This window comes from Macrobrachium nipponense, chromosome 2 (genome assembly GCF_015104395.2).
Source record: "Macrobrachium nipponense isolate FS-2020 chromosome 2, ASM1510439v2, whole genome shotgun sequence".
Lineage (NCBI taxonomy): Eukaryota > Metazoa > Arthropoda > Malacostraca > Decapoda > Palaemonidae > Macrobrachium > Macrobrachium nipponense.
The window spans coordinates 94059190-94084666 of record NC_087201.1 but is presented as its reverse complement, the minus strand read 5'-3'; the positions used below and the strand labels follow the sequence as shown (position 1 = coordinate 94084666).

Sequence of the window (25477 nt, the reverse complement as noted above, 5' to 3'; positions counted from 1 at the left end):
AGTTTAGGTCTTTACTGCTCTTATTTTCTCCCGGTTGCTGGTGATAACAGCAACTCACAATGCATACGACTTCTTTTTTTTATTTGATTTGATTAATTTTACACGCTTTGGGCAGAACGTTTGATAAATAAACTGTTATGTTTTTTAATATCATCCTGCACCCTTCAGTGAAACCGGAAAAAGTTCTGGAGCTTAGACTGGATGAAAAGCTTTGGAACGGAAGTGACTGAGGATTCGTGATGGCCGCAGTGTGCGTACATAAATAATGTGTAGCTCTAGAAATGATTGAAGTTTTGTGCGAAATTCTTCATTCTGGGTTCCACGTTTTATTAATAACGCGCTTGGCCTCGACTGTCGCGACACTTAGTACTAGGACTGAAATATGAGTTATACAGTATGAATTTTGCAATACGATTTAATCTTAACGAAAACACTTCATATGACTGACTGTGCAGGACAAAGAAGGCTGTGTATTCAGTGTGAGAATGCCGCCATCCTTTGGCGTCCTTGGGAAGGTAGTTGATGGAAACGAGTCAGTCAGTCAGTCGGTCGTGATATTTTGAGGCAGTTGCGATTCGTGTGACTGGCGGAGACACGTATCGACTGTCATAATTCCATTTTACGCTTTATTGTTTTCAACCGGTATCGAATCAGTCGATGATTTTTTCCAATTTTCGACCGAGATTAGAAAAGTGGAGAGATCATCTTGCTGACTATGTATGGGTGGGAGGTAGCCGGTTGGTGCTCTGACTTCGACTTGAACTCATCCAGTGAAGAAGTATTTCTAATAAGCCCTTCCAAAAGATCAAGGTCATCCACCAGACTTCGTTCTCTAGACTTTCGAAATCTGCTCTTTTGGTGCCACTGAGTTGCGTTGTGTGGCTTCTTTCGATGTTCTATAGTCAAGATAACTCTATTTTTGTACATCTTTGAGAACTTCTAGTCCCGATGGGAAAGAAAAATATTGACTCAGTTTGAGAGTTTGATGCGCTGGTGTCTGCCCTCATATGGAAGTTCTGTACTGAAGAAGGATAGACAGACATCCGGACTTCTGCTCGAGTCGGAAACTTTGAAAGAAAGACGCACGCGAGCGAAGTGGAAGTTAAATACATTATTCATTATCAAGGCAACGGCTTTCTCCTTTCTGACTGACCCTGCACACGCTTGACGATAAGTTTAGACACGTGCGGCCTGTCGGTGTGCAACATGATCCTCTCTCTCTCTCTCTCTCTCTCTCTCTCTCTCTCTCTCTCTCTCTCTCTCTCGTGTTGGCAAAGCAAATTTGAACACTTGCATACAGCGTCTGCTGTCCTCTCGTTAAGTATGTGTCACTGACGTGATATTTTAATGTTGTGCTTTATTGATCAGTTCGTTGTTTCTTTTTTCTTTTCAGTTGATTTGCCTGTGATATTAATTGTTATTTTGGATTCATTTACTTGAAGGGTAATTTTCCTAAAAAAGACGGACAGAAATAGTCTTCTACACACGCGCGCACACACGCTCTCTCTCTCTCTCCTCTCTCTCTCTCTCTCTCTCTCTCTCTCTCATGGCAAAGTAATCACTCAAACCCCCGCCCGAGGATGAACCTGTCATCAAGTAATTATATCCCTAGGAAAAGCGGCAGTGCGCTTTTCCTCACCAGCAACAGATCTTAGGTTCGAATCCAGGACGAGAGAGGAGCCATCTTTGGGAGTTCATTCATCTTCATTTTGCCTGTGTTGACCCTAACAGTGAATTAAAAGGCTGGACTGTCGGTTCTGCCCCAAACTATATACCATCGTATGATTAGAAATGGAAGGGTTACAGTGTAATCCTCAATCGACTTAGTTGCAAATAATATTTTTATATCTGTGTGAGTGTGCGCGCGTGTGCGCATATTATATATATATATATATATATATATATATATATATATATATATCATACATACACACACACACATATATATATAAATGTATGTATACTTATCTTTATATATTAAAAATATAATTATATGTTATCTTATATAAATATATATATATATATTATACCACATAAACTATATAATAATTGATAATGCATACTTATCTTTACATACGTATATCTTTCATACTTACTCGGCGCACGGCCACACATATTTACACACAGGGATATCATCGCACTATGAGCAAGATTTTTCATTGTAAAGCGTTGCATGAAGAGTATGTTCGTTAGAGAGGACATAGTTTTTGTTCGTCATTTTATTTTGAGGAGCCGGATGATTGCAGTTGCAAATTACATAAAAGGTGAAATGCCTGGTGATTTATCCACTGTAGGCTTTGGAGGTTTATGGCCGTTTAGCACGTTCCTTAAGAATGAGTGCTCACTATGAATATATATATATAATAATAATAATAATATTTTTTTCGGTCAACTGTGGTTTAATTAATAATACTTCAAAGCACCTTTTAGAGAGCCTTTTTTTAGGCGTGTATCCTTCTAAGCAAATGATCAGGCTTTTGTGTGGCAGGGTGTAGCAATATGGGTTTTCTTAGAAGCAGCATGAATGAAAAAGTAGTCCTCCAAAACAGGTTTTGCCTGATGAGATGACGACATCTTCACCGCGGGTAATTCACGGCTTTTCATGTGGTGAAATGACAATCTGAGCGCATGTGGTTTCGCGACTTTAGTCATCTCTTAGGTTTCGAAGAAATTTGATTGAAACACGTTTATGGGAATCCTCCGAGCTTCATTTATTCTGTGCCGTTCCCAGAAAATCCTCGTTGGCTTGTGTGCCTCCTGTGCGGTGTGGATTTTGAACATCTCGGAATTCGGTGCAGTACTCATTGTGCCAGAGCCCTTACGTGGGATAATATTAAGGATTCATTAGAACGGGAGAGCTGCAATACAATAATCATACTTCATAGGAAATGCATTGAGAAATGCTTCAAAGTCACCTTTACATTGTTCGTTTTGAAATCACCTGCCGCCTTCGCGGCGATTCAGACAGTGCTTTTGTTTAGTTTGACTTGACTTTTTCCGTTCGGCTTCATATGAAATTATTTAAGGGAGATTGTGTTATTGGTGGCTGATATTACTTCTGTCTTTGCTTGTGCTGCAGCTGTGCAAATGACATCAGGCAACGAATTGTATTGAAGTTTTATTATCCACTGTTACGTTACCTTCGTTATGTTGACTGAACTGACTTACTGAATTAGAATTAAGTCTGGGTTCACTGGAATTGCTTCATCTAAGGCTCCAGTGTCAAGAAAAGTCACATTTAATTTTTGTTATGAAAATTTAGGATGATAGTCATTATTTAGGGTTGTAGCTGAATTACCGTTTAGTTTTACTGTCATCGTTTTTTATTTTTTTTTTATTAACAGATAATAGAATCAATGAACTTGTTGAACGAATAATTATGCTGAATGTTTAATCATTGTTTCATACTTTCTTTTGGCTTTCTAGTCAAAGGACCAAAAACCCTTCTAAAATGTAGCCGTAGAGTTCTGGTGCAGTAACAGTCAGTCGTCATAACCACGCGAATCCCTGGCTGACTCGAACGCATGCTCTTGCACATGTGTAAGTGCAAGTCGTGAAGCAACATAATAAATGGTTTGAATTAACATAGTACATATTATTTCATACGTGAATAATGATTTCACTGTATCAGAGTAAGGCAAGAGATTAAAAGAACACAGGGTCTTATGTCACTAATGTGTAAAGGACAGAACATAAGGCCTTATGTCGTGAATAGGCAAAAGACAGGACATTGAATCTTAGGTCATGTGTTTGCTAAGGACTGCGTGCTGACTCTTAAGACATTTAATCGCATTGAGGTTTATGTCATTAATTTACCAAGACGGGACATTGAGGTTCATGTCATTGATTTGCCAAGACGGGACATTGAGGTTCATGTCATTAATTTGCCAAGACGTGACATCGAGGTTCATGTCATTAATTTGCCAAGACGTGACATTGAGGTTCATGTCATTAATTTGCCAAGACGTGACATCGAGGTTCATGTCATTAATTTGCCAAGACGCGACATCGAGGTTCATGTCATTAATTTGCCAAGACGCGACATTGAAATTCATGTCATTAATATGCTAAGGACAGAAGAGTGAGCCGTAAGCGATGAATTTCCTATAAAGTCAGAAAGTGAAACAAAATCTAGGACGTTTATTCCCAAGTAAGGAATCTTTTCTGGTATTTACCTTATTAAGTGATATAAAGGACTCCAGGAAGTGATCACTGATAGGCTGTTCCTATTTGTGCGTGTGTCTTGTGATCAAAGACATAACTATGGACATTTTGCCATCATTATTATAAGTCAGAATTTGTTTTACCTTACGTGTTTGACTGGTTCTACTGAAAATCATGCATTGTTATTTTTGTATGTTCATTTTTTACACTGGCCTCCCCCCTTGTTTTTTTTTAAATCTTTTATTTAATTATTATTATTATTTTTTAATAAGGAATAGCTGTACAGCGACTTCAGTATGCTCTGGATAGCGGTTTGTTTTCCAAAGTTTTTATTTAAGTTTATATAAAACCTTTCAGAAATTTATTAAAATATTTCATTACATAATTCGTTGTGTTCTTCCTGAGGAATGAAGAACCCTGGTCAATCGAGGTCAGTGTTGCTACATCTGTACATTTAATATATTACCGTATATCCTTCTAATCTCAAATGACACCAGACCTAATACAGTTAAATGGCGCTTTTGGTCAACTGCCTCAAGTAACAAGAATCGATACAAGTATTCTGGTTCTGGAGTTTAATCGGTGGTTCATAATGCATAAAGGCAATTGTTTTCCCATAGTGGGATATATTGCGCCATATTTCATGAAATTTTCATATTTTGTCTATTTTCTGAGAATAAACAGAAAGTTTGGTCTCACTAAATTTTGTGTCACAAAGTTGAAATTTCCGTATATAAACATATTGTGCGCGAATTGCTTTCTGGCGGTGCAGAGTCTAATAGAATATGTCAGCTCTTGATACCTTCGCCGGTACACAAGTATTCATATATATATGTAATTATATATTGGAAGAAATTGGGAAATGATGATGCAGATGCTGACAATTTTGTTTTCTTAGAGGCTTCGCCTTTGCTTTTACAAAATACTATCATAAGATGTGATGTGCGTAACTATCAATAACTTTCATTGATACATGCCTCGATAACTCATGAAATAAATCCGATTGTAAAATACAATACGGTAGCTGTAAATAACTATTATTGATTCATTCTTAGCATATAAAGTTACTGAAAAATTCCAGTGTGACACGTTTCCCAGAATTGTGTAAATCATCATGAATATTCTTTAGACAAAGTGCTGATAAGTAAAATGTAAAATAAAGGACATTAGTCCCGGCAGTATGCATGAGAGCTTACAAATGCTATATCAAAGGTGGCATTAAAATATGTCAGTTATTTGGAGACAAGATTATATTTCTAGAAGTTTTTGAAACTTTTTATTTTGAAAGAAATTAAAGAAAAAAAAAAGTTGTCCTAAATTTCATGATTGGTTACCCATGTTAGCATATACCTTGTTTTTCATATTGCTAAATATACTTTGAAAGAAGTTGTATGTATTATTTAGATGCCGTCAACTTTTTTTCTTCAAATCGGTCTTGAAGTCTCTATACTGAACTTGTTTCTGGTGGGTGAAAGTAAGGCTCCCGTATTTCGATTGGCTCTTCCTGTAGCTCCCTCATCTATAGGATTGAATGAACCCCAGACAGGTCGTGCGATCAGTGGTGATCCCGGTGTTCTGTTGAGCTCCTGGGGAGAAGTCGCGCTTCTCTCAGGGGGCCCTTAACAGCCACTGGGCCACTCTCCCCCACATGACATTATCCTTCTCCTTTAATCTTTCCTGAAGTGACAGTCTATCGTTTCTGTCGCGTAAGTCTCACGCTTCTTTCCTCTCTTTTTCTTGCTTTTTTTTCTGGCTTGGGTTAGAAGAGGACCTTAAGTTGTCCCGGTCATTGCCTTTTGCTCTTAGAAGTATATTTATAATGAAAGCGACTCTATTTCCTGTCAGCTGACCAGTTTCCTCATCATTGCCTGGTTCGTCTGACATGCCTTTGTTCCTGTCAGCCACTTGGCGACGTCTTGAAGTCATGAGCGAGTATCGTGAATATGTATATTATTATTATTATTATTATTATTATTATTATTATTATTATTATATTATTATATATATATATATATATATATATATATATATATATATATATATATATATATATATATATATATATATATATATATATATATATATATATATTATTTCTTGTGTTATGCATGTCTATTGGAGCTTATGTAATTCCATAGTTAGGACAACAACGAATAATCTGTAGCTCCAGCATACGAATAAAGAATTTGCAGAGTACGTCTGAGGTACATTATGTGACATGGTGTAAATCCTCACTCGTACTCATTAAAATACACAAACACCCTAAGACACGAGCGCTCGGAAAGCATAGTTTGTCCTCGTATCCTGGAGTAACTATTAAGAGGAGCGTGTCTGCGACATGTTTTAAATACAGGCGCCTGATATTTGTGAGTTCCTCCAGGTAGAGAGCGTGACACTTTTCAGATGATGGAGATTTTCGCTTTTTTTGGAGTCGGTGCTTCAAGAGGAGGGATGAACAGTGTAGGGGGCGGGATTGTGGCAGGTTTCGTCATTTGTATCCTTTACAGATCAAACGATGGCAAATGATGGCAGTATTTTTCTCCTTTTATACAATGGTGGACAACTGTTTATTTTTATTTATTTATTTATTTTTTTCCGGTTAAAGAAGCATTCACGCTCAAAAAGCTGTCTGCATCGCCGCGTAACGCGAAAAGCCTTTGTGATATATATGTGTGTGTATATATATATATATATATAATATATTATATATACTAAATATATATATATAAATATATATATATAGATATATATATATATATATATATATTAATAATATATATATATATATATATAGCGTGTAACGTAAAGGGCCTGTGTGATATATATGAAATATATTATGTATGCATGTATGTATTCATACCTACATAAAAAGTGTATATATGTGCCTTTTTCTGTACGAGAGAGAGAGAGAGAGAGAGAGAGAGAGAGAGAGAGAGAGAGAGAGAGAGACCAACGAATAAGAATCGCTTTAAAAAGTGACAGTGTAACGGTGTGACTTTTAGAACTTCGCCGTAATGAGTAAGACGTGATAAAGTGGTAGCGTAAGTTCTCTCTGCTTACGTGAGTTGTAACTTCCATTGGGCTTTTCTTGGTAATGACGACAATTGACGATTTTTCATTTGGAGAGAGTCTTATTTAGTCTTCAGTTGTGATTTCCTTACCTTGAACAGGTATGCCGTTAATGCTTTCAATTCTTCTGTTATAATGCATAATTCCAATGATTTTGTCGGCTCAAGTGATAGTGTGAGTTGCGTTTTCCCCTCGAGGGTGACCTAGTGCACACTGAAACCTAATTTTGGTTTGGGACATGAGGAAAATATTAGAATGTTGATAGACTTCACGTTTTGCACGATGGCTAAAGTTCATGGAAGTTTAGGAAGTCGTTCATTGGGGGAGGATTCCAGGAGCCGAAGTAGGAAGGGCTGAGGAACGGTTTCAAAATGTTGACCCCTCATTTCCAAACTTTTTTTTTTTTTTTTTTTTTTTTTGCTTTTCTTTTTTTTTTTTTTTTTTTTTTTTTTTTTTGGTAAAAATCTTGAACGCTCCACGCGGCTGAGCCTGATGTAACAAAGTGGAAGTGAAAATGTGCTTGCTTTAAAAGCAGATCCTGTGACACTGGAGCAGCACTTTCGTCTAAAGGCTAATATTTATACTAGTAGGAGGGAGTTGGAGAAGCTGCTCAAAATCAGTTGTACAGCGTCAATTTTGAAATATCAAAATTTTATCTCTTTTCTTATGGATGTAAATGTACAACTTCATTTAGATAATGCCTTGCTTCATAAGGCAGTCATTGTATAATACATGCGCTCATACACAAACTCATATTTATGTATATATGTATGTATATGTCCCTGTAAAATTGTATGACTGCATATATTTATGAAAATGGTTTTAACCTGTATTCTTAAGTGATGGATGTCGATGACTTCGTGTGAGGTTTCTTCGCGTATCCTCGTTTTTTCCATGGTTTTCCTCAATCTGGTAAATGTGGAAGAATTTTCGACTATTCGAATGTTGATATCTCCTAGTAATGATCTTAAAAGTATACAGATAGGATTTTAAATCCAGATACATTTCATGGGTCTGTGAGCTTGTTTCGTTATAAAATAATTATCGGTGACGTTTCTCTCTCTCTCTCTCTCTCTCTATCTCTCTCTCTCTCTCTCTCTATCTCTCTCTCTCTCTCTCTCTCTCTCTGGTCGTCGTGACGTAACTGGTGCGCTTTTGGCTCACAATCAAGGATTCCCGCATTGAGCCCAAAAAAAGGAAGGTAATGTCTCCATTAAAAATTCATTATGCCTCTTTTGACCTACGCAGTAAATTAGGTGCTTGGCTGTTAGTCAAATCCTTTGCTTTGTAATTGGGTTGGAGACAGGACTTAAGAAAAAAGAAATCCCCCAAAAATAACACATTTGATAGGTCATTGCTTCTCCCAAATGTACAACATCACAACTATCAACAACGAGAGGCCCTCAACAAGGTAATGTTCATTCCAACAGATTGAATCTATTTATCAGATAATCCCCCCCCCCCTCTCTCTCTCTCTCTCTTCTCTCTCTCTCTCTCTCTCTGCCATGGCGGTGCAACTGGTAGGACTGGTCGTTGGCACATTAGTTTCCTCGCACCGGACTAAAAGATTGAACAGCATGGGTACGTTTCCTTATAGTTCCCGAATGTCTCTGTTGAGCTAAGGAGTGAATGATGGACCTGATCGACTTTCGATTGTTGCGACCTGCAGAGGCTGTCATGACGCGAATGAGGAAGAGGGAGGACAAATATTTAGATTATTAAGTGTTCCGCCAAAATACTCGTATTTACCATCGTAGTTTAATGTGAAAACGAAAGGGTCTGGGTTAGGCAATGACCTTGCAGAGAAATGCAAATGCTCTGTGCTCGTGTGCGCGCGCCTGAGCTCTCTGTTAGAGGTGATGGATGCAACTACATTCCCTTCCTTCTCCACGAAGTCCTCTTCATTTTTATAACCTTTTGTTTTGAGCTGTCTGCGGGTAAAACATGTGAAACTGCGGGTAACGGACGGACTATTTTCCTCCCCCCATTGTATTGTATGTATATTTGTTTATTTTTACAATTTCCATTGTTGTATTGTTGTTGTAGGACAGCGCAGCGAAGTAGGGTATAAGAAAATAGTAAAAGAAAAAACAAACTTGTCTTCTCTTTCTCCAACGTGGTTTTTTTTTTTATGGCTTTACTTTAGTATTTTGCTCTTAGTGGTATGTGAACTTTACCCAAATTCCATGATGGAAATCGTTTGTAAGCCTTTCATTATATTTCCTTGAGTGCTTTCTGTAGGCTTATCGTAGAGCAAATGTAGGCGAGAGTAATGTCATCGGACCTGCATAGGTAGATGTCGAAAATTAATGTGACGCAGGTTTTCTTTCTCCAAGCGTGATCTCTTGTTCCTCTTAACTACGTGAGCAGTTAGGCTCCTGAAAGCATTCTCTAATGTCGTTTTACTCCATACAAGATTTCATGTTCTAAACAACTAAAGTTTTTGTCATAGAATAAAATCTCTCTCTCTCTCTCTCTCTCTCTCTCTCTCTCTCTCTCCTGTGGCATTCCTGAACTGGACGAGGATGGGCGAATGGGCGCGTTCCCTAAAACCCACTATGCCTCTGTTGATTTGATCAGTGAATTAGGTACCTAGTTATTAACCGATTTTTGTGGGGAGTATCTAGAGTTGGGGGTTGGGGGACAGGGAGAGGGAGAGGGAGGAGATGCAATGAAAAAGAAACTCTAGACGAGAGCGAGAGCGTTCATTGCTTCGATAAGGAAGTCCTGACCCACGTGAAGGTCCTTAAAATATATTCAGAGTATATTTAAAGGACCTGGCGTAAACGTATGCAAATAACCACCGCAATCTGCGTACTCGTGAAATAGTGAAACGTGTGTATAAAGGAGGCACTCAGACTGTGACTTGAGGATTTTTTAACGTGATTTTTTTTTTCATTTCATTTCTTATTGGAGAGTTCGAGGAAGCTGAGAGCTCAGATTAGCAGAACACCATTTTTTCAACCGTAACATTTCATACAATTCCACTTTCAAGATAATCGATGGCCTCTAATGATTAAGCCGCTGTCATTTATTATCCTCCTCCTCCTCCTCCACCACCTCGATACCAGTGCAGTAGTGGCGAGGACCCCGAGAGGAGTCAGTTGCAGTTCCTTTTGACCGAAATGACATTTAAACCTCTTTAGAGGACGTTCTGCTTTCTGTCAGGGGTGAGGATTACCGTGAGTATCTAAAAACGACTGAGAAGACGCCTTAAGCATGGGAAGTGTCGGTGACAGAAAAGGCGAAAGTGTTCAGAATATTGTAGGAAATGAAATACTTCCAGAAAATGACCTAAACATGACCATCGCCGTCAGAAACTAGAAACCTCGTGATATCAGAAGTCGTTAAGAAAGTGTTGTCGTGCCTGGTGCAACACTCAACTGCGGAGGACATACGTAGTATTTTCCTAAAATTTAAATTGATTTTTTACAAGTAAGCTGCTGCTACCAATTTTGGAGGTTGACGAGAGAACAAAACAATATAGAGACATATCTAGTGCTGACGGACTCCATAGATGTCTGCGTCTAAAATAAATAAAGTTTTAAGAAATGGTGCATAAGTTCTCAGTTAAAAGAACAGTTCCTCTGAAGGAGATTGAAAATCTGTATTGAAGTAAATGTAATATTCATAGTTTGCGCAGATGTCATTGATGTACATTTCAAATTAATTGATACCGCTTTTTTTTTTTTTTTTTTTTTTTTTTTTTTTTTTTTTTTTTCTCTCCAGTAAGACGCGGGATTTTTCAAGACATTATTTTTCGATTTAATTTTAGTGCGCAGGAAATAATATGAATAAAGTAGCAAATTCTTAGGACGTTCTCATTCATTAAATTTTACTTAAAGTATCTATGAGTATTTCTCTCCAATTTGGGGTCAGAAAAGACCATAAAAATACATCCTTAAATTATTGTAAGCTGTTTATTTATTTATTTTTTTTACAGTTGCCATTTTTTAATAAATCCTGAAGTAACAATTCTTGCAGTAGCGAATTACACGTGTGCCTCTTTAAGTTATTTCAATCCCATATTCACGTTTGGTTAGTCTAGATTTGTATAGTAAGAATATTAGCAACTGAAGGAAAACTTTGATAAAGTTTGGGTTTAGTGGAGTCTTTGAATATTATATTAGAAATATGGCAAGAAACATTTCATTGGCCAGTGAACCATGGTATTTAAATGGCAGTCTTTACGTGAGGAAGTATATCATGTGCACTTTCTTTGAAAATGTCTAGGTCCACTTTTCAGTTCACTGAACCCTAGGTACTATTTTTGAGTCGGGGAACCTTTGGTTATATTTTCTTATCTCGAGCTTGGAACCGTACACTTCATAATCCATCGTTACTGGGCATGATTGTTCACGAACATAATCACTTATATCAGATGTAGTGTTTATTCATATATACGTAACGTCTGAGGTTCAGTAATTGCCATCGTTCAGTCAGTACACCTTTATTAGTATTGTAAATAAAGGTGACGTTCTCCAAACTCAAGTAAGGTATACAAAATAAGTAATAAACTTCACAAAGTTATCACCAGGTAGTGTATGAGTATATATATATATATATATATATATATATATATATATTATATATATATATATATATATATATATATATATATATTTGTCATTAACCCCAATCGTTCAATTAAAGACTGTTAAATGATAATAATCTCTATACTCCCGCTAAGTGACATTTAAATACTTGATTGGACTATTTCCTGTTTTTATTGTTTTAAAAAACTGTGAGCAAGAGGACAGAAGTGTTGTTACGCACTTCTGAACACACGAGACTTGATTGAGACTTGGATCTGCTCGGTGGGATCCTTGCCATTATTGTTCTGTGATTAAAAGAAAACTTTGGGGGAAATATAAGACTTCTGGGCATTTTCTTTACCCTCGGGTATCCCGCCATTCATCTTGCTTTCTCAGTAAAGATGGTGTTGATTTTAACAGAAAACCAAAATATTCCATGTGCATCCCCCACCCCCAAATCCTTCAGAAAAAAAAATATATTGCATTTTGATATTAACTTTTACGTTGGCTTTTTATTGAAATGATTGTTCTTCCGTGACGTTCATGTCTCTCTCTCTCTCTCTCTCTCTCTCTCTCTCTCTCTCTCTCTCTCTCTCTCACATACTGTACATGATATGAGGTGACACAAAATTATAGGTTTTACTTCTTGGTTACTGATTTGTCTGCCTGTTGGCTGCTGAAATATAATTAACGTGTCAGAACTTAACAGAAAAGGCACCGTCACCTGTGAGAGAGAGAGAGAGAGAGAGAGAGAGAGAGAGAGAGAGAGAGAGAGAGAGAGATGCTTCATCCGGCTGTTTGCTGCGAGATGAACGGCGCTCAGTTCACTGACTTGGCGCTTATTAGCATCACTTTCGCTTGTGATCGCCAGCACGTACCCTTGAGTACAGACGTTACCAGACGAACCATTGCTTGCTTTGCTTTTATGTCACTCGTTGGAGCACAGCTGCTTTTGCTCAGAAATGCTTTCACCCAGAAAAGTTTTTTTTTTTTTTTTTTTTTTTTTTTTTTTTTTTTTTGGTTCTAGACACATCGGTATTGATTTTTTTTTTTTTCTTTTTTTTTCACATACCTCCCCTGGGAAAAGACATTTTTTCACGTACCTCCCCTGGGAAAAGACATTTTTGTACGATAATTTATGGTAAGAAATGTTTATTGTTTTCTCGAGTAATGGAAAGAAAATGTTTTATTAAGAGAAAGACATCTAACTGTTCTGTCGGAGATTTTTCAAGAAAATAGATTTTATTAGGAAAACTGCAATTTTCATTTATTGAGAAGGAAATTTTGGAATGTAAATATTGTCACCTCAATCTAAAGAGTTTTTTCTGATTTCGGGTTTTTTTGTCTCGTTTTTGGTGTTTGAATTGAATGAATGCTTAGCGTTTGTCTGCCTCCAAATACACTCCTGCCACTTGTGTTGATTTACGTCTCAAGAGACATCTTCTAGGTGATATTCAGGGATATCATATTACTTTTGCATCGCTTCGTAAAAAAAAAAAAAAAAGTGAATTTCATCACTTCCGCCGGGGACATTCATTTTAGGAAATGTTTTTAACTATTGCATGGATGGTGTGTATGCGTCAAAAGAATTTTAATAAGTCAATGAGAAATTTCTATTTTATGAATAAGAGGACTAGCGCCAGCTTTCCTCGTTTTCTTGATAAATATCCAAAGAATAGCGTGGAAGGTTCGCGCATCAAATTTGTCGGAGAAAAACGAGAGAAACTGAACAGCCCTTGTTGATTCTAGTAATGTAGGAGAAAGTCTGTGGCCTGTCTGTCCCTGACCTATCCAAGTGTGGCGTTTCTGTGGGCACGCGCACCTGCCCCACTGGTGCGCCTCGGTACTCATTGGAAGCCAGTCAGGTTGAATTTAAGAAATACATCTCAGCTTTCTTGACGAAAACTTTCTGTTCTGTTCGTGCATGTTGTTTGGTCACACCCAGGCCTTACCTAGCTGGATAAAATTCGTATGTGGAGAGGCCGTGGATTTAATATTAGTTTATTTGCTCCATTAGATTACAAAACTAAACTAAATATCAAAGGCAGAGTTGTTCAGTTTTCATTTTTTTACGAATGTTCCAAATTCGAGAATATGATTGTATGTTGGGGAAATCTACCATAATGTTCTTAGGATGTTTTTTCTTTTAGGACTTGCTGATTTTTTGTTTGGCTGTATAATTGATTTCGTGTCATCAGTATCTTGAAGCAGATAAGTGGGTCATGCAGATTTTTTTTCCATATGTTACTCTCACACACACACACATACGAGTAAGTTGACCTAATCGGTCTGCCTAACAATGCGATGATTAGGTCTTGCATACACGCGCACCCATGTTTTGTGTGTATGTATGTATGTATATATATGTATATATATATATATATATATATTATATTATATATATTATATATATATATATATTTTCTATCTTTGTAGTAAAATGGACTAGGTTTTGTCACCAAACCTATGAAAGAAAACGGGGACGCCCGAACGCGATCACGTGCCCGCGCTCACACATATGTATTTACGTGCACACACACACACACACACACCACACCACACACACACACACACATATATATATATATATTATATATATATATATATATATATATAGGATCGTATGTATGTATGTATATGTATGTATAGGAAACATATATTGTATTATATTTATATATCGAATTGTGTACTTGCTTATGATTATGTTTATCGGTTTACTTTTTAAAATGCAAAGTATGTGTGCATACTTGTATATTTACATGCTTTTGAATGGCTTACTTGCTGGTTACTTTTACTTGAATCATTGTTTCTTTTAAGTTTAGAATTAGTTTTTGTCGTAGCTTTTGTGACCGATTGTATCTGGTGACTAGGATGAAGTATCTTTTGTCTTCTTTTATTATACACGACAATGCAAATACAGCTGCAGACTGAGGTTCCTTCGTGTTAGCCAAGTCACAGGATGCATCGGAGAGATGATATTGTGGCCAGGCAAGGTGGAGAGAACTCGGTGTTGTTATGGTGTTTGGATATTGTGGCTTTGTTTACCGTGAAGGGAGTTTATTGGGGGGGGGGGGCACTCGGCAGAGATGGAAGAACCAGCGCATGTGATCGTGACGGGGCATTTCATATATGAAGGTAACACTGAGGAAGACCCTTGATTTAAGGGGGGGGGGGGCGGTTTCTCTTTAAATTGAAAAGTGTCCTGTATGTGTTGCAAGGGCGCGATAATTAAGTTTCAACGCCTTGGGGGGAAAAGTTGAGAATGTTTAGTTTAGTGAGAATATTAAGTTCGATTAGGATTTTGATGACTTTATTGAAGGGATGAAGGTTTAGTTTTGAGATGTTTTTCCTCTCTTAGCTCTCTCTGTCAGTGCGTGTTGTCACGTCATATTCTTTTCATCAATAATAAGATGTCAGATGTCGTCGTCTTCGTCTATTTGTCCCCTGAGAGCCACTTCGGTGCTCCTCGGGAAAATCCCTCGATGCAGCCTTCTATGATTTCAACAAATATGTCTGTCGTGACCTCGGTTTCATTTTAAATTGTTTCGCTTTTTCAAAAAAGCTTGGAATTGCCAACAATAAGATTTTGGAGCATCCTTACACACCCTTAAATATTCTCAAAGATTTGGATTTCGAAGTGGATGATGGCTGAACTTGACCGAAATGAGATGACTTGACAATATGTCTCTTAAGTCAGTGATGAGACCACACGCTTCGGAATTCTCTTCTTGCTTCGGATTTGACGCTTTTCCTTTCTCCTCCCGTTTTGTCTTTCCTTCTATCAGGCCTCGACTTTGCCAGTTACACCTGTCTTGACAGTGAAGGAGTTTTCGAATTTTTCTGTTATTCAAATTCATGGCTAATACTTTTTTGGCAACGTAGTCAGTCATTCCTGAAACATGAGCTGAAACAAAGACTCGTGAAGTCCCTTGGCTGTTCCCACACACTCTGTCTTTTCATACGCATTTTCATTTTCACGCGAATGATTGAAAGGGACATGTACACACCTGGTAAGGTCGATAAGATAATGATTGTTATATTTATTTTTGCTGTTATGACTATTACTGATCCAGATGTCTTATTTATAGTATATGGACAGCTCACACTAAAATTAACATGATTAAATATGTTAAATAGAGTAACAGTTAACTAAGAAAGAAGTAAGGTCAGTTCAACACTTAGTTATTATTGTAGATTATTATATCCGTCGAGCTAATTGGATCTAAGATGAAATCGTTGACGAAATTGTCAGAGATCGAACTGCCTTCCGAGTCGCAGACGATGTTGGTTGACATCCGCGCTTCCCCCAGGCATAATTTTAGCAGCCTTGCTTCCATATATGTATGTACGTATGTGTGTGTGTGTGTGTGTGGTGTGGTCTGGGCGTAGGATGGATGTCACACCGGTGGGGGAACCGTTTACGCAGCCTGACGATGCTCTCGGTTTGTACCTGTCACATTAAATGGCAGATCACGGAAAAGTTTCAGTCCCTAAACTCTGCCATTCGGCGTTTGTATCGGTTCCAGCTGTCAAAATTAGACGAGCCCACCTGTGGGTGATGGCAGTTTCCCTCTTCGCAGGTACTCGTCCTTCCGGTCTCTCTCTCTCTCTCTCTCTCTCTCTCTCTCTCTCTCTCTCTCTCTCTCTCTATGTCTTGTTGATTTTGAAAGAGCTGTGATCAACGAAAATTTTATTCGTTTTCCTCATTTTAAACTCATATTACTTAGATATGAGCTAATGTGACTTGGTGCTTTCTCATGCAATATGTAGACCCTTGGTTGTGTTTTATTTTCAATCATGATAAAAGAATGAATTAATCTGAATGTCATGCAGTGTGATACTAAGTTTTATGAATTTAAACATAATTTTTATACGTAGGTTTTTTTAACTAAATGTCCATTCATTTTTCAACTGACATAATTTACAAGCAGTGACGTTAATTTCCCCTTGAATGCATTGAGCAGGAGTCCTCTGGGTAGGAGAGAGAATGTTTTTTTTCCAACGAGGGAACTGCATTTGCCTCATTTGTAACGTTTTTCTCTTGGTTGCACCGTTTATTGTGATTGTTACTCATGTATCGGAAGGGTGCATTGCTTTGTATATATATACATATATGTATATACACACACACATATATATATATATATATATATATATATATATATATAATATATATGGCAAAGCACCCTTCCGATACATGAGTCACATGAACAATAAACGGTGCAACCAAGAGAAAAGTAAATTTATATATATTGGTATACACATATATTTATATACTGTATATTGTATATAAATTTATTTTGCCTCAGTAAAGAGCATGAGTGGTCTTACTTGTACATTTACGTGCTGTTTTCACTATGCAATTTCGCACTGAAAGAGATAATATGAATCTGTTCGTGCGAGGTAGATATTATTGGTTAAGAAACAAAATTCACTGTAGAATTCCTATTTTTCGCAGCTTGCCAGGAACTAATAACGTTTGTATTCATGCTGTATTTTTTCTTTTGCAGGTGGGCCATATAAAACTTACATGCTGTTGTGGTACGACATAAGTAGTCCGAGGTTAGTTTCAGGTAACTTTGGATATTATGTTAAGATTTAAGCACTCGAATGCTAGTTTATAAGCGTGGTTTGTATAATGCAGACACAAGTCGTCTATTTTTGCTATTCACCGCAGCTACTCGCATAGAGCAAACCCATTGTATCCCCGGGAAAAACAAGGAACTAAAAGTATTGAAAACCGCTTCAGATTATTATAACCTTTTTTTCATATAAGGTTATGTTATGTATGTGTGTGTGTGTGTGTGTAGTATGTGTATGCATGTATTGTCTGTGTTTGCGTACGTGTGTTAGTGTACATGTATATAATTTGAGAGCAGAGGTTAAGCTCGGGTGATATAAAAAATCTTATAGACATTAAATTTGGTTACGTTAGAGCAGGTCAGTCGTAATTACTTATTGATTTCATAATATTGATGGATATAGTTTTTCCATGTCATCTTATTGAGGAAGACTTCTTATGAAAAAAAAATGTTTGTTTAGTCTTATGTAGTTATTTTCTCAGTAAGTTTGACATTACATTCTCATACAACAAATATATAGTATAATGCTTGTAGAAGAGGCTAGGTCACTAGACGGTTTCCTCCTTGTTTTTGTGATAGAATAACTTGGTGTTTCGTTCGCGATTTTTATATTTTTACTTGATAATATTTTATATTTTTGTCATCTATTCGTAACAGCTGTAGTTGTGTTTTCAAGGGAAATGTATGTCCTTGTGTTTGGTAGTTGCTTTGGATTCGATTTCCACCGCGAAGTCGCAGACTGCTCCTCTTTCTTTCACTGGTAATACTACTCGTCAGTTGTGGTTGTTAACGAGCTCTCTCTCTCTCTCTCTCTCACACACACACATTATATATATATATATATATATATATATATATATATATATATATATAGAGAGAGGAGAGAGAGAGAGAGAGAGAGAGAGAGAGAGAGAGAGAGAGAGAGAGAGAGAGGTCGACTTTGCTCATTTCAGTGAGGATTTCTTGATTTTTTTCTTCTTTATTTCTTCGTCGGAGTTTTATCTTTCGTTTTTTTTCGGGGAAAAAAAAAAACTGTTGAAAGAGGATCATAAACTTCGCCCCTTCATTCTTATTTGTTGATACAACAACTCGTCCCTTGTGCTACCCTTTGGTGCTACCAAGTCTTGCAACAGTTGCCAGATATCCATACGAACCCTTCTCTTATGTTGCTCCTTCATACGAGCTAACATACATTCCGTTTGAGTTTGCCTTGATCACGTACTCGTTTTATTCTGTTGAGTCCAAGAGCCATTATAGTCAATGTTATTTTGTACAATCCAGTAGCTTATCGTAATATTACTATTCATATCCTCTTTCCTTATACCATCAACTTTCTTACCCGAGTTTAGTGTTCGTTCTGTCTTCTCAGCTAGTATGCCTTCAACAAACTTGAGTAGTCACTCTTAAAATTATACTGATACCCATCCAAAAAGCGTAATTTAAGTGTTGTTTGATTATTTTGTGAGAAAATGAAGATGGCCCAGAATCAGTTTTGAAGTAACACTCTTCCTCGGCGTTTTGTCCGTTGTAAAGACGACGTATTGTCTCCTACAACTATGTACTACGTGAGTCTGTGTTTTTAAAGCCATTGGAAGCATCCGTGGGATACTTACGGCATACGAGGTGTGAACCCTTTCATATTGACATTTATGTTTGGGAAGGTTCTAATGGAAACAACGGCGACAAGAGAAAAAAAGGTCTAGAGAATGAAAACAGATATTACCTTCGGTAGCCGAAGAGGGAAACGGTGAAGAATGAATCTTTGATAACCTTGAATGTGAAACGTCGGTCAGTTGACCTCTACGAAATCAAGTGGAATAAGAAGAGTCTGATTCTGTCCGTCTGTCTCCCTGTACCTGTGACATGTGCTGCATCGTTTTCTTGAATTGCCTTGACCCTGACATCTCCCGCGTAGTGGTTAACCTACTCATGGGTATCCGTCCGTGGGGACGACTTTTGATGCCCTCAGCGATTCAACTTTGTCGCAACAGCCTGCCCACCTCCTCTCCCACGCCCCAGCCATCACCTTCATTTGCTTCGTCACTCGGTGTCGTATGCGGTTTGAAGGCATTTCCTTTTGACTTTCCTGACATGTCATTTGTGCACTTCATCTCTGTTGACACGAGATAACCTTTTAGTGAAGCGATACACGCATACGTACATATATTTATTATATATATATATATATATATATATATATATATATATATATATGTGTGTGTGTGTGTGTGTGTGTGTGTGTGTGTGTGTATGTATGTATGTATGTATGTATGTATGTATTTGTGTGTATATATAGTGTGTGTGTGCGAATTGGAATATATTTGTGTTGAGTGAATAACCATGACCACATATGATATGTAACTAGACCCACACCCTTCACATCGCAGCTTCAAAGGCAACCTCTATAGAGGCACTGAAAGCTAGGGCTATGTAAATGGAGCAACCGCCTTCACAAGCAAGTTGAATCTGATAGTTAACTATTTGGAACGCTCATCCCCCTCCAGTAGGTCCATGGCTGCGCTCTTCTCTCTCTCTCTCTCTCGCGCGCGCGCCGAGGTACTTTAGCCTTTTGACTAAATAGTCTTCCATTATGACCTGAGATACCTGCAACGTAAAGTAACTAAGTGACAACTCAGTATACACATTTACGAACTTGGATGCAAGTGTATGTGTTCGCGTGTAATTATATTCTAAAGTAAGTCTTGAAAATGCTTTTTAATACAGTATGCGCCTAATGTAAATTGAAAGAGATCATGTTAATTGAAAGGAGATGAAGATAGCAGCTCCTCACCGAAAAGGTTAACTGTATGAGAGAGGAAACATAGAGGTAAGAAAGCCAGAATCCGAGGGCCGAGAGTTGCGTCGTTCTGATTATGAGCACAACCCAGTAATCGTGAAGGTTCTCCTCCAGTTTTCTTTCGTTAACTTGTTCAGTAAGTCATTCAGTCACCCTCATACATTTTGTGAACTCCCACTGTTCTCCCTTTGCCCGTCTTTCTTATATCGGTCTTTGTCATCTAGTCTTACAAGCAGGTGATCTCAGTAGTGTGTTGTGATGCAAACGCTGCCTAGTCTTTCCTCAAATAATTATTGTGCCATTTTAGATCAGTTATTCGTTTTTATGTACATGATATAACTGCCGCACCGGGTAGTCAGTTTGCTTGTGTTAAAGTTTTGATGTAAACTGTATAATTGGCCACAGAGCCTTTCAGGTAAAATCCTCTTACCTTCCTTTTCTTAGCCGTTTAGTAAGTAGCGTGTATCACTCTTTTGTTTGACTACATCCATTCGCAAGATGTATATATATATATATATATATATATATATATATATATATATATATATATATATATATATATATATATATATGTGTGTGTGTGTGTGTGTGTGTGTGTATTATATATGTGTGTGTGTGTGTACGTTAATGGATGATGCAATGCGAGGAAGAGTTGGAGCGAAGAAATGAATTATCTAGTTACAAATTTGTGGAATAATAGAATTAAGCTGTATAGCTGATGTTTGCAGGTGACGCACTACTGATTGGGGATAACGAACATAAATGTTAATATTAATGGGAAGGGATAAGGAAAGAAGATGATTCGTGTGCTTGAGAACAACTGTAACTCATGATGGTAGGAAGGAGGTTGAGTGCCTAACAAAAAGGAGATGCAAGTAAGGTAGGTAGTTTGTAGGTGAACAATATTCAGAAGCCAACGGTGTGACTGTAGGAGGCGATTGTTGAATTAATTGACATCTCTTGTAGTCAAGTCTGGCTGTTGAATAGGCTACACAGAATCATATTTTGAAGCTTGTGAGATGAACTGTTTGGGTGACTCATGGGCGGCGTGAGAAAAAATGTGCAGGTATGTAAAAGTGATAAAGAAAAAAAAAAGTTTTAGAGTCTGAAATGTGTCGGTATGTAGAAGTGATAAGAGAAATGAGTGTGGGTGAAAAGATGTTTCACAGCAATTGAAGGGGTAAAGTCATGTGGAAAGAATGGCTGACGGTAGTTTGGGCAATAGAAAATAGGACTTGGAAATGTTAGGGGGAAGAAGCACTGACGACCAACAAAAGGTTGGTTTCTTTGGATAGAGAGGTCTTAGAAGGAAGGGTCGGAATATCCAAGAGAGATCTTAGAAGGAAGGGTCGGAATATCCAAGAATTGCAAGAGGCCAGGCATTGCAGGCATAAATGATAAGTGTGTGTGAGAGGGATTTGCTGCTGCTTTCTGTACAGGTGTTTGAGACTACTTATTTGGAATTTTTTCCGTACAGGGGCTCATCCAGCAAATGTATGATCGTGAGGGACTTCTGAGTTGTTTTTCATATCGATTCGATCCTTGATAGGGGAAGCACTTGTTTGGCAAACAACCTCTCGTGACCGTCACATTGCCAATATTACCTCACTACTGAGACTCAACCTTCTTCCTTCAACAAAATAGATCGAACGTAGTCGCCTTATCGTGAGTGGGCAATGTTGCATTAATAGTAGGATATGAATTTGCCGTTTATAAATAGACAAGGAGAAAAAGAAAAAGAGACAAGGAGAGAGGATCAATGGATAATCCAGGGTGGATTCCAACTGATTCCTTTTGCAGTGATCTTTGACCTTGCAGATTATCGAGGAATGATCCCAGTCAACAGTATGGCCTGTCTTGAGCCAATGATCAGAAATGCCTTTATTCGGGTTTATTTTATTTATTTGTTTTTGTTTTTTAGTATAGTGGTTTTATGGTTCCAACATTTCATCCTTGACCTCTCCACATTAAGTGTGGTGACTGAGCTCATCTCTCGTAGGTACCACTGATCCCGCAGTGTGACGTAAAGAAATTCTCTCTCTCTCTCTCTCTCTCTCTCTCTCTCTCTCTCTCTCTCTCTCTCTCTCTCTCTCGGTCAGGGCGAAGTGTGCTTTGTTTTCAAATTTGAAATGTTTCTTCTCGTCCCTATTTGTATTGTTACCATGTGATACTGAAGACCAATGGAATAGTTTTATGCACAAATGTGTATTACGGAGAATTGTATTATAAACAGCATCTGTTTGTTTGTTTGATTGCTGTGTAGCACATTACGAGCTAAACATTTGTTTAAACCACCACGTTGTCAGTTGTGCGTTTTCTTGATGAAGAGGTCTCTCAAACTATTCAGGCACTCCATTCATATAGCCCTTCTGCAAATGTCATTGCTACAAATATCGTTTAATACTGAATTCATCCTACCCTTGAATAACTTACACCTCGGAAGAATTTTTATTGATGGCACTTCGTCCCGGGCAGGATTCGAACTGTTGCCAGGCTTAGAAACAACGGTAGACTGTGACTTCGACCACCAGCTTAGCCTTGTGTTCAAACTCACTGTCTGTCGTTGTTTTGAAGCCAGGCATTTCGGGGACGAAGCACTTATCAATGACAATTCACCTTGGGCGTGAGTTATTCCCAAATCCAGTGAATGCCATATTAAGCAGTATTTCTGGCTTAATATTTGCGAACATTGAAATATCAAGCGTGTCCAAGTGACAAAAAATGTATAGCCAGAAAATACATCAACGCATTGGAATCACAACATCAGAAAACATGTTAGTCAACAATAAAGCACCGTTGCTTTTGTAGGAATTTAATAACCCGAGTCGATTGGAAAATAACTCCCATCTGAAGTACCCAGCAAAGGGGATTGTTGTTATTCCCATATCTACTTTACAAGAGAAGGCTTTTCCTAGAGTTCCAAATGCCTCACATTTAGGAAAAACCGAGTTCCATCACAAAATGGGTGCGGTTACCCATCCAATAAAAACCATGTGTCATGGGGGCACATTTTACCGAATTTAGGTTTGTCTTTCAACGTTAAGAACATTTCATGCCTGGAGAGAAAGTTAGAGTTGGAGAAACGGTATTATCAGAGACCATTTCAGTTGAAATTCGTGATTTCAGCTTTGATTTCGCACAGGTTGAATTGATTGATGTTGTGTTTGCTCATGGATGTGTGCATACACACACACACACACACACACACACACACACACACACACACACAGAGGAGTGCATACTTTCTTGATGCAAGTTGTTTCATCTACTTTTTATTTCAAATCAAGTTGTCTGTGAAATTAAGATATTCTGTCATTTGTTCAGGTGTTGGAGTATTTTCTCGGTTTTCAGCATGATTGATACGGAGATGTTACACATTAATTGAATTTGAAGAATTCTAAATAATATTATCCGGCTTTTACTTGCTTTTATGAGATGCTGATTATTATTATTTATATAATATAACTTCTACACTTTTGTATTAAACATTAGAAATGCATGGCGAAAGACCTCAACAGAATAGGAACACCACCTGTGAAAAGGGCAAAAGAAAAGAAAAGCAAAGAAAAGACGACTGTCACGAAATTAAATATTCTGGACAATAATAAATAAAGGTCAATGAACAGCAGCCACACAAAGAAAACCTAAAAGATGTGATATGGCAGCATAACATTCAGTTTCTGTAACGCTCGTATAAGGGGACTTTCCATTCGTAAGAATTCCCAGGAGGACAGGACCAGTCTTTTCTGAAGTGGTCAAGAAAATATCATTCGGACTGATGGTCACTATACGTTCGTGCAGTACTCACTACCACAAGAGGATGAGACCTTAAGGATGAAGTACGGTGTCCATTTTTTCGTGTAGGTTTTGACATGACGTTGTATTGAGCGAGTAATCCCGGTTCGATTGCCTGATCAGGTGGTCATATACTTACCTGATCGATTGGTTAAAGCAAAGGCTTTCATTTGTACATCTTATTTTTTAAGAGGCTCTAGCTTTCTTTTATCTGTGATTAAAGTTGAGTTTGAAATGATGCCCATTGATCGCTCTGATTCATACTTTGCAACTTATTCTATTCTTGTTGCAATATCATTTGAATAGCATGGCAAGTAGTACCTTTCTCTGCTGAGAGAATTTTAAAGCTGTAGCAACTCATTGGTAGACCCCCTCCCCGCCCTCTTATATCAGCACTGTCCTTGTCAGTTAACGTGCTCTCTCTCTCTCTCTCTCTCTCTCTCTCTCTCTCTCTCTCTCTCTCTCTCTCTCTCTCATATGCACTGGTTCTTGAAAGTACGCAACTTCTTGCAAGTAGGATCGTCGTTTGATGGTTAGCGATAAGACATCCATGTCTTCAAGACGGCACTCGTCCTTTCCGCCCTTGACCAACTGTGGCGAAGGTCTCTCTGCTCTTCTCCTTCATTTGGCGTAAACTTGCCGCTCGGCACTTCGAGAGCCAACCTCTTCAACTCGAGTGTGCACCCTTACAGTATGCGTTTTGTTTCTTCTTTTTGATGTTGGAGCCATACTTTTTTTCTTTCTTTCTTTTTTTCAATTATGCGTATCATTGTGTATTTATGACTTAGTTTAGGATGTATTGTTTATTTATGTAACTGATGATGATTTCTGGCTGTAGCCTGGTTTTTGCGTTTACTCATTTGCACTTATATTATTTTGAGCTATTTCTGGATTATATTTTTATTGATAACATAACTGAAGGGTCTTGAAGATTCCTCCTCCTCCTCCTCCTCCTCCTCCCCTCTCCTCCTCCTCCTCCTCCTCTCCACGTGCCTCCCACTATCCTTTGCGTTTTGTGTGTTGGCCATAGTGAAATGAATAATACCACTTTATGCAGCTCTCTGACGTCAGCAGTCAATACTCACAATATGACGTCACTCGCAGGTGAAGTAATCCGAGAACGTCTGCTTGAAAGCGATTTGAATTTCAGCTTTTTATCCGGTTTGGCTATTTTTCTTCCAATTCTTTTCCCTGTTTTATATTTAATCATTCTTTTAGTTTTGGCTCGACTTAGTTTCTGTCACTGGTTCAGAACTGGCAGCGATGAATAAGGCTTCTTTTAATAATAGTATCGTTGCTTTGCTTTTTGCTATTTCCTCTCACCTTGTCTGTGATTATTGGTTTTACCTATTATGGTAGGTTGAGTGACAATTATATTGTTAATGAAGGCAGCATTATTAACATTCAAAATTATTATTATTATTATTATTATTATTATTATTATTATTATTATTATTATTATTATTATTATTTTGTTCTTCTTGTTCTTGTTAATGTTATCTTTTTTCTATGATGCCGAAGCACGAAAGCAAATT

The 25477-nt window shown here is 37.7% G+C and overlaps 1 protein-coding gene across 9 annotated transcripts in view; it reads left to right on the top strand.

Annotated features, from left to right (window-relative positions):
* LOC135220794 (SNF-related serine/threonine-protein kinase-like) overlaps positions 1-25477 on the top strand; it is a 493239-nt gene that overhangs the window by 205180 nt on the left and 262582 nt on the right. Inside the window, exon 1 of one of the 9 annotated variants that reach the window (XM_064258295.1) lies at positions 17285-17330. The exons of the other annotated variants lie outside the window; for them this stretch is intronic. The gene's annotated coding sequence lies outside the window, so the exon portion shown is untranslated. Of the gene's footprint in view, positions 1-17284; positions 17331-25477 lie in introns of those variants that run through there. 9 annotated transcript variants of the gene reach the window in all.